This window comes from Gorilla gorilla, chromosome 4, assembly GCF_029281585.2.
Source record: "Gorilla gorilla gorilla isolate KB3781 chromosome 4, NHGRI_mGorGor1-v2.1_pri, whole genome shotgun sequence".
In the NCBI taxonomy this organism is placed as follows: Eukaryota; Metazoa; Chordata; class Mammalia; order Primates; family Hominidae; genus Gorilla; species Gorilla gorilla.
The window spans coordinates 181825584-181831673 of record NC_073228.2 but is presented as its reverse complement, the minus strand read 5'-3'; positions in this window follow the sequence as shown (position 1 = coordinate 181831673).

Below are 6090 nucleotides of genomic sequence, written 5' to 3'. Positions count from 1 at the left end.
GTGCCACCTCGCAACAAACTGCACGCTCATTGGCTGCTCAAGACCGTCACTCAACCTAGCGTCAGCGTCCCATTGGCCGCGACGGCGCGCGCGCTCTAGACCTGGGCGGGCTTTGTCCTCATTTTAGAACGCGCGCGAGTACGGCCGCTACGGAGGGCTCCCGAAGCCGGGCGGGACGGTGCCGGGTCCAGGGCGGCGGGCAGCTACAGCACATCGGTGGGAGGGCCTAATCGGATTATAAGCTCGTCGAGGCCGCTAGTCTCTTGCTCTCGAGGACTCCATCCCAGCATTGGCAGCCTCCGCCTCCCCATGTCCCAAAAGAGGAAACTGGGCTGGAGAAAGTTTCGCAGCCCAAGGACGCGTGGCTGGAAGTGGCAGAACCCGGGCTTCCGAGTTTGGGCGAGTGGGGTCCTCCAAGGCCCTCAGCACGGGTCGGAGGGATTGGGACTGAACCCGCCATCCCCCTGGACCTTTGTGCCGTCCCCCTGGACCTTGGTGCTCTCCAAGCCCCGCGCTCGCGCCCTGTCCGTCGCCTCCCCCAGAGATGCTCTGCAGGGACGATGAGACCTTGGTGTTCCCCGGTCCTCTGTCCCCTGGCACCACCTGAACGATTGACATCGCATTTGTACTTTTGTTTACTTAAATTTTTTCTTGTAAATCATTTGTCTTTCTTTTTCTTCCTTTTTTTTTTTTTTTTTTTTGATGGAGTCTTGCTCTTGTCGCCCAGACTTGAGTGCAATGGCGCGATCTCGGCTCACCGCAACCTCCGCCTCCCGGGTTCAAGCGATTCTCCTGTCTCAGCCTCCCGAGTAGCTGGGATTACAGGCATGCGCCACCACGCCTGGCTAATTTTTTTGTTTTTTTAGTAGAGACGGGGTTTCACCATGTTGCCCAGGATGGTCTCGATCTCCTGACCTCGTGATCCGCCCGCCTTGGCCTCCCAAAGTGCTGGGATTACAGGCGTGAGCCACCGCGTCCGGCCTTTTTTTTTTTTTTTTTTTTTTTTAAACAAAGACGGAGGCCGGGCGCGGTGGCTCCCGCCTGTAATCCCAGCACTTTGGGAGGCCAAGGCGGGCGGATCACGAGGTCAGGAGATCGAGACCATCCTGGGCAACATGGTGAAACCCCGTCTCTACTAAAAATACAAAAAAATTAGCCGGGCGTGGTGGCGGGCGCCTGTAGTCCCAGCTACCGGGAGGCTGAGGCAGGAGAATGGCGTGAACCCGGGAGGCGGAGCTTGCGGTGAGCGGAGATCGCGCCACTGCACTCCAGCCTGGGCGACAGAGCGAGACATCGTCTCAAAAACAAAACAAATACACCACTCGTGAACTCACGAGGTAAAGGACAGGGTGGGGGCGTTGTTCTCTTCCTAATACACAAAACTCCTTTATATTATCTCCTTGACCACAAAATTTTAAACGCCTGGGTAATCCCGTTATTCCTTTTAATCATATGGGTGGCGAGCCCCAAGGCAAGCAGGATTACAACCTCTGAAGCCTGCAGGTTACCAAATAGCAACCCAGAACACAAGGAACTAGCGTCTCCAGTGGATTCCTGCAGCCAGGACCAGTGCGGTGGGCTGGGCATTCCATCTTCTCTTCTGTATCTTAACAACCAAAGTAAGGTGGTATGGTCACCAATTTTATTTTTATTATTTTATTTTTTGACACAAGGTTTTGTTCTGTAACCCAGGCTGGAGTCCAGTGGCACGATCACGGCTTACTGCAGCTTCAACCTCCGGGGCTCAAATGAGCCTCCTGCCTCAGCCTCCCAAGTAGCTGGAACCAGAAGCGTGGCCACCACGCCAAGCGAATTTTTTGTAAACACAGGGTCTCCCTATGTTGCCCAGCTAGATCACCAGGTTTTTTTTTTCTTTGAGACGGGGGTCTCGCTCTGTCGCCCAGGCTGGAGTACAGTGGAGCCATCTCAGCTCACAGCAACCTCCACCTCCCGGGTTCTAGCAATTCTCCTGCCTCAGCCTCCTGAGTAGTTGGGATTGCAGGTGTGTTCCACCATGACGGGCTAATTTTTGTATTTTTAGTAGAGATGGGGTTTTACCATGTTGACCAGGCTGGTCTTGAACTCCTGACCTCAGGTGGATCACCAATTTTAAATGAGAAAACTGAAGTCAAGAGCAGCGGCCCAAAGCTACACAACCAACTCAGGCACTAACTCCACCCAGGCACTGGAGTTGCCCTGAGAATGAAAAATGAAGATACATGGACTTCAGGCTTCTCTAGGAAAGTCCGAAGATTTAGCTCACACTGCACTGCATTCCCCCAAAGTAACAATCAAGTGCAGCTGGGATACCCCTACCCAGGTGGGCATGTGCCCTCTGGTTCACCCCAAGGCCACTCTTCACTGTCCCAGGCTAATTCCATAACAGGAAGTCACATATTTCCACACGACCTTACTCATGTCACTGAGATCTGGCAGCAAGGCTTTCAGGGAGGTCTCTAACAAACTGCTCACCCCACCTCCACCCCAGCCCTTGCCAACCCACAGAAATGAGGGCCAGGGCTGTGGCCTGCAGGAGATGATGGGCACAGCTCCCCAAGCAGTGAAGGTAATTCAGGAAATTAAGTTCAAAGTCAAATAGTGTAGGTGCAGCCCAAAGACATTACTGCAGGCATAAATTCCCTTAATCTTCCACGTGGATTTCTTTAGCACGACTCAGAAACACTTTCAGTGACGTGTAAAGTCTGAGGATACAACATTTGGACAGCGCTTAGCAGTTTGCAAAATGCTTTCACCAACCTTGCTTTACTGGAGCTTCAAAATAGCTTTGTGCAGTTACCCATATTTTATACACAAGAATACTGAAACCACAGCTAAAACTGTGGCCATGAAACCAACACGTCCAACTCCACATTGGGGATTGTTTCCAGGGCTCCTGGCTACTGTGGGACAAGGTGTGTCTGAGCTTCTGAGTTCCTTGATGTAAATTAGATCTCCTATCAAAGATCTAATTTATTCCGAGGCTCAGCTGGGCGTGGTGGCTCACGCCCGTAATCCCACCACTTTGGTAAGCCAAGGCAGGAGAATCCCATGAGGCCAGGAGTTTGAGACCAGCCTGGGCAACATAGTGGAACCCCATCTCTACTAAAAATACAAAAAAAAGTCTGGGCATGGTGGCCCAGGGCTGTAGTCCCCCCTGCTCGGGAGGCTGAGGCACAAGAATCACTCGAACCTGGGAGATGGAGGTTGCATCGAGCCGAGATCGCACCACTACACTCCAGCCTAAGTGACACAGCGAGACTCTGTCTCAAAATAAATAAATAAATAAATAAATAAATAAAGAATCCTGAAGCTCAAATAAGGTAATGGCTTAGAAAACACTTCATAAACTAGAAAGAACTGCAGGCAGGTAGGGGTCAGTCTCAGCAAAAAATAAAAAATGCCGGGCCGGGTGCAGTGGCTCACGCCTGTAATCCCAGCACTTTGGGAGGCCGAGGCAGGCGGATCGAGACCATCCTGGCTAATACGGTGAAACCCTGTCTTTACTAAAAATACAAAAATTAGCCGGGCGTGGTGACGGGCGCCTGTAGTCCCAGCTACTCGGGAGGCTGAGGCAGGAGAATGGTGTGAACCCGGGAGGCAGAGCTTGCAGTGAGCCGAGATCGTGCCACTGCACTCCAGCCTGGGGGACAGAGCCAGACTCTGTCTCAAAAAAATGAAATTACATAAATAAATAAATAAAGCCTTCATATTGTATCCGAGGGTGTTTCTGCCAGAGGCAAGGCACCACACTGTTTGGGAAACAGCAGGAAGTCCTTCTGACACAAGCCTCCCTACTTTTGTTATTAGGTTCAGTTACAGACCCTGAGTCGACGGCAATTCCACGACAGTGAGGTTCTCAAGTCAGCCAGGAGCTCAGTGACCCCTGAAAATCTCTTAAAAGGCCCATAGAGTACACACTCCCTGGGTTTGGGCTATTCAGAATATATGCATAAAATGTGGGCAATCTCCAATCTAGGAAAGGACATACACAAAATGCTTTTGGATTGTTTTTTAATTACATGAATTGATTTTTCTCACATTCTTTTTTCCGGTTTTTTGGCTGAGCCTGCAAGGTGGAAGTTGCATGAGTTAACTACAAATATATTGTGCCTCTGCTGTGGCCAACTCCCGCTGCAGCCACTTTCCCCGCTCCACCAAACTCCAGCTCCCCTGCTTCAGGGGAGTCCTCTAGCCAGATGAATCTTTCTAAAACACAAGTCATAAGATCTGAGAGCTACAGTGAAAAAAGGAAAAACTGAAAATGCAAGTCCCATCTTGCCACTACCTCTGTGTGAAAACCCTGGCTGACTTCCCAGTGCTGTGAGGATGAAGTCTTAGCCTTGACTTCGGGTGAATACGAGTGGGACAGACAGTTGGGGTTCCCAGAAATCTGTGTCCCCACCTTGCCAGCCTCCCTTGCTGTGTGGTCTGTGAGTGGAAGAGTTCCTTTCAGGCTGGGGCCGTGGAGACTGGGGGCCTTCTCCAGACTTCCCTTCACCCCGTGACCATGTGTTCTACACGGCTGAGCTACCTTATGGAGAAGAGCTGTTCGGCCCACATCAGACCTGACACAAGCTGAAAATGAACCTGTACTGGGCCTGGCACTGAGATTTGGGATTTTTTTTTTTTCCTCAAACTGTAGCCTGGCCTACTCTCACCCTCCCACCTGGCCTATAAGGTCCAGCATGAGTCGCCTCAGCTGCACCGCCTTGCCACTCTCCACTCCAGCTGTGCTGAATTTCTTTTACTTCCTAGAACTCACCAGTGCCCTCCTGCCTTTGGGCCTTTTCACCTGCTGTTCTCTCTACCTGGAACAGTCTTCCCAAATGTCACCTAACTACTGTACACATTGGGAGTTGAATTGTGTGCCCCCGCAAAAGACATGTTCACAGCCAGGCGTGGTGGCGGGCACCTGTAGTCCCAGCTACTCAGGAGGCTGAGGCAGGAGAATGGCGTGAACCCGGGAGGTGGAGCTTGCAGTGAGCCAAGATCGTGCCACTGCACTCCAGCCTGGGCAACAGAGTGAGACTCCGTCTCAAAAAAAAAAAAAAAAAGTTATGTTCAAATCCTAACTCCTGGTGCCTCTGAATGTGGCCTTGGAAATAGTCTTTTCAGGTGGAATCAAGTTAAGATGAGGTCAAACTGGAGTATGAGGATTAAAGGCCCATATGGGAGTAGGGTGGGCCTTTAATCCTGTATGACTGGTGAACTTAAGAGGGGGAAAGACAGACACACAGGAAAAATGCCACATGACCACGGAGGCAGAGATTGCAATGATGCATCTACAGGCCAAGAAGCACTGAGGATTGCCGGCAACACCGGAAACTAGGAGAGGGGCAAAGATCCTCCCTTGAAGCCTTCAGAGGGAGCACGGGCCCTGCTGACAGCTTGATTTTAGACTTCCAGCCTCAAGAACTGTGAGAGAATACAGCTGGGTTGCTATAAGCCACCGGGTTGCGGCACTTGATCACAGCAGCCCCAGAGACCAAACACAACATCCAACAGACTTCCTCCTCCTCCTATGGGAAGTGTTGTGTCATACCCCGAGGAAGGGTGCCCCTCAGAACATGGGCCACACTGTTGACATTGACTGTGAGCGCCCTGAGACCCTGCATCGGGTCTGTCTCCTCCACCCTGACTCCTACGGTGGGCACGCCAGTGCCTGCAGAATGAATACAAGATTTTTTTTTTTTTTAAGACAGAGTCTTGCTTGTTGCCCAGGCTGGAGTGCAGTGGCATGATCTCAGCTCACTGCAACCTCTGCCCGCTGGGTTCAAGCGATTCTCATGCCTCAGTCTCCCAAGTGGCTGGGACTGCAGGTGTGCCCCACCACACCTGGCTAATTTTGTACTTTTAGTAGAGACAGGGTTTCACTGTGTTGGCCAGGCTGCTCTCAAACTCCTGACCTCTGGAGTTCGGCCTCCCAAAGTGCTGGGATTACAGGCGTAAGCCGCTGCACCCAGCCCCAAATCTCATCTTGAATTGTAATCCCCATAATCCCCATGTGTCATTGGAGGGACCTGGTGGGAGGTAATCGAATCGTGGGGGCGGTTTCCCCCATGCTGTTCTAGTGATAGTGAGTACTCACGA